At 41.0% G+C, this 4,413-nt stretch overlaps 1 pseudogene; it reads right to left on the bottom strand.

Moving 5' to 3' along the window:
* Positions 1–646: 646 nt before the first annotated feature.
* On the bottom strand, positions 647–3,021 carry LOC101331097 (proliferating cell nuclear antigen pseudogene; annotated as a pseudogene).
* Between the last annotated feature and the right edge of the window lie 1,392 nt (positions 3,022–4,413).

Here is a 4,413-nt window from a genome sequence, read left to right as displayed (position 1 = left end):
ACGGAACTTCGGGTACTTTAAGCTTCTGTAAAGTGTTAGTTTCTGCTCGCAAAAATGACAAAATATTATATATTTGTTCTACTCTCCCCTTTTCATTTCTTGAGCTCAAGTCATAACACCAAAATAAGTTTGGCAAATGAATCCCCCAAAATACTTTGTCCCCTGCTGTATGTGGAATACTTTTAATCACTATATCTAATGTCATATCAACCTGCTCTAGACTGAAAAAATAAGCTCATTTACATGAGCTGCTGGAATTGTGAATTTTCTAGGATACCTGCAACCATCGGGGTCCAAATGAAGCCAGTGTCCTGTGATGCTTGAAATTCAAATGACTTTTATTTAAATTGAAAACAATACTTAACACTGCATTTAGAGTCAAAACTCTTTTGTTTATAAAAATTATAAGGAGTATTCCTAGGTGAGGCAAAGTATTACTAGGTTAACAAGACCAGATTTAACTTTGGACTTCACTCTTTGAACAAATTGTAGAGGATGGAGAAAAAAAAAGTTATTTACAGAAAACAATATCTGCATATGTACTCAGAGGTGCAAAGACAAAAGAGACTTAAGTATGTGCTGGCATTTCAGAAGCAGTTCTCAAAGAGCTTCGTTTTATTTCCTTGAATTTGAATTTTAAGAAGGTCTAAGATCCTTCTTCATCCTCAGTCTTGGGAGCCAAATAGTACTTTAAGTGTCCCATAGCAGCAATTTTATACTCTGCGACGAGGGGTACATCTGCAGACATACTGAGTGTTACTGTAGGAGAGAGTGGAGTGGCTTTTGTAAAGAAGTTCAGGTACCTCAGGGCAAAAGTTAGCCGAACTGGTTCATTCATCTCTATGGTAACAGCTTCCTCTTCTTTATCAACATTCCTCGTTTGTGACAACTTAATATTTCCATTTCCAAGTTCTCCACTTGCAGAAAATTTCACTCCATCTTTTGCACAGGAAATTACAACAGCACCTCCAATATGACTGAGATCTCGGCATCTACGTGCAAATTCACCAGAAGGCATTTTTACTACCCAGCTGCACTCTTGTTCTGGAATTCCAAGCTGTTCGACGTCTAAATCCATTAACTTCATTCCATAATCTGAAACCTTTTCTTGATTTGGAGCTTCAAATACTAGGGCCAAGGCGTCCGCGTCATCTTCAGCCCTTAGTGTGATGATGTCTTCATTGCCGGCACATTTCGGACGTGCTGGTGAGGTTCACGCCCATGGCCAAGTTGCGGTCGCAGCGGTACCTGCCGAAGTCCTCAGAGCGCAGGGTGAGCTGCCTCAAGGGGACATGGGAAGAGTCCATGCTCTGCAGGTTCACGCCACTCGAGCTGATGTCCCAGAAGGCCTCACTGATGAGGTCCTTAAGTGCCTCAAGCACCTTCTTCAAGATGGAGCCCTGGACCAGGCGCGCCTCGAACACGCTGGCGGAGTTGCAAGGACACGGCTACTGGCGGAAGGAAGGAGGAAGGTGTAGCCGACTTAGGCTTCAGAAGATGAGAGCGACTGGGGGAACTAACCTATGAATGCTTGAGACGGAGGAAGCCCACAACCAGCCCGCCGCACCTGTAGCAGTTTAATCAGCAGTCTCTTCTTACCCCGAGCCTGGTGACCTCCTCAGAGATGAATTCCTTTGAACCCTTTACAGAAGTCAATTCCTTATCGATTAGCACTTAACTCGTAATAGGGTTTGGGGTTGGGGGAGAGGGATTGGAAACAATAATTAATAAGAATAAGCAATAATAATAATAACTAATTTAGATTCCCAACTGCTCATTCTTTTTAATAGTAATGCTTATTCTCTTTATCAGTTCTTAAGTTTATCAGTATCTATCTCTTCACTGGACTCTCCTACACCAACCCCCCTGCCCTATAGCATGTGGGTATCATCTAGAATTTTGACTATAGTTTATTACAGGTATACTTTTTTGTTTGTTTTGTCTTAGTCGTTGCTTTAGTAAGTGATTTGGTCACTCAGAGGTCCAATATTCTACAGTTCATTTCTTTTCTTGCTGTAAGGCTCTTTTTAAATGTCTCCAAAAGAGTCTTTGTGTAATAAAATTTCTGAGGACTTCCTTAGGCGTCTGAAAATATCCTTATTTTGCCAGTGTGTAAATGATAGCTTAGCTGGCTATAAAATTATGAGTTTAAAGATTGTGGTCCTTTGATATGGAAACTATCACTCTACCATCTTTCTGCATCCAGTTTTGTCATTGATAAATATGGTGTCAATCTGATTGGTGTTCCTCTAAAAATTACTGTTTGTTTTCTCGTTGGAAGTTTTGTAATTTCATCTCCTTAATGTCCATAGATTTCGCTGTAGTGTGTTGCGATGTGGCTGGCTCTTTCCCCCGCTTATTGAGATTGTACCTATTCCTCAAATCTGGGAAATTCTTGGTCAATAATTTTTCAAATATTGTCTCCCTCATCCTAATTGTTTTCTCCCTTCTGGGACCCTAACGTCTGAAAAGACAGTTCTTCCGTCTTCTGTATTGCTTGACTTTCTACTATGAAAAGTCCTTTTCGTAGCTTCATTGTTTCGAGAATTCCTAAGACTGGTCTTCTTATTTACTAATCTCAAGTTAAATTCATTTTCACATTTAACTTAGCTGCTGATATTTTTAAAATAAATAAGTAAAAAACTACCTCCTTGGTTTTTTTCTGTATAACTTCTTGTTCTTTCATCTTCCCAATATTCCCTCCCCACTGGCCTTCTTATTTCTTAGAAGGGATGGAACAGCCTTTTTAAAGCTTCTTGTTCTGCTTTAATGGAATCAATGGAATCCTTGTTCCATTGATTCTGCTTCATCTAGTATGAATTTCTTTCTCATTCTCTTGTCTTTCTCTTTATAGAAGTTGTATTCCTAAGAAGTCTCATTACTTTTGCTGAGAGATTGTGCTTTCCTGAGATCTTCTCTGTCTTTGCTGGGAATGGGTACCTGAGGGGAGAAGATAAAGCTCATGTAAGAACTTGGTCTGCTTCTGACGATTTTGTGGGGTGGAAGGAGGGTGCATCTCATGGCGAAGAGCGTCTAGTGTTACACATCATGTCTCCTCCTTGGCACTGGTCTTATTCAAGAACTGCCTCCCTGCTGTGATTGCCTAACACCTGAGCAGAGAGAAAGGAATGCTAGGTGGCTGGAAAGTCTGGAAGGACCTGTTTTGAACTGTTCTTCATCCCAGTGAGAGTGTAGCAGAGTCCTTGATTTACCCCACCACCCCCGCTAGCCCTGGGATGGCTTCTCTTCTCACACAGACTGAATGGGGCTCCACAAAGCTTCTGGAATCAGTGGATTGAAGTCTGACATCAGTCTTGGAAAATCTCAGCCATGAGCTCTTCAAATACAGCTTCTGCTTCACCCTCCCCTCCACCTCTCTCCTTCTGAGACTCCAAATATAAGTAGGTTGATCCAGTTGACTTGGATTCAGGTCTGTTTTTTCTAGTCTTTTCTTTCTGTCCACTAATCTTGTCTTCTGCTGTACCCTGTCTGCTCTCAAATTTATTCAATGAGTTTAATTTTAGGTACTGTATTTTCACTTACAATGTCTAGTTGATCTTTTTTTAATAGATTCTAATCCTTTTTTGAAATTCTCCATCTTTTTAGCCACTTAGTGCATCTCTCCCAGATTGTGGTTGACATGTTGGTACTTGTTAGTTAAATCTTTGTGTGTTAACCCCAGTGTCTGGATCATCTATTGATCTATTTTATTGACTGCTTTTTAGCAATCATTACTCGTATTTTCATACTTCATATTCATGTAAGTTTTGATTGTAGACCAGACATTGTCCATACAAAAACAATAGAGACTAAAGTTGATATGACTGTTCCTCTGAGGATTCCCCTTCCCCGCCCCCAGATAAAAATAATCACCTCAACCTAATTAGAAATTGAGCTGGTTCAAGACCGGGTTGCAGCATTAGAATTCATCCACATTTGTGTTTTCCAAGTCTGAAGGATGATGCCTGTGTTAGTCTGGGTTCTCCAGAGAAACAGAACAGATAAGATAGAAAAGGAGACTTATTGGGAGGAATTGACTCATAGGAGATGTCCCAGCTCAAGCAACAAGGCAGATAGAAAAGGGCCAAATTTCTTCCTCTGCCTTTTTGTTCTATTTAAGCCTTCACAGTGTTGGAGAGGGTTTTCACATGCGGGAGGGCCATCTACTTTACTGAGTCCACCAAGTCCAATGCCAATCTCATCCAGAAACACCCTGGCAGACACACCCAGAAAGAATGCTTAATCAGATATCTGGGCATCTTCAGATCCAGTCAAGTTGACCCGTAAAATTAACTATCACCAAGTCTGACAGGGGGTGTCCCTAGCAGATGAGGTGGAGATCTTACTGCCTTTCCAGCCCAGCTGTTCCGTCTCTTGCACCCTGATACTCAGCAAGGAATCTGCAGGAGAAAA

This window comes from Tursiops truncatus, chromosome 7 (genome assembly GCF_011762595.2).
Source record: "Tursiops truncatus isolate mTurTru1 chromosome 7, mTurTru1.mat.Y, whole genome shotgun sequence".
Classification (NCBI taxonomy): domain Eukaryota; kingdom Metazoa; phylum Chordata; class Mammalia; order Artiodactyla; family Delphinidae; genus Tursiops; species Tursiops truncatus.
This window is presented reverse-complemented; position numbering and strand designations above follow the sequence as displayed.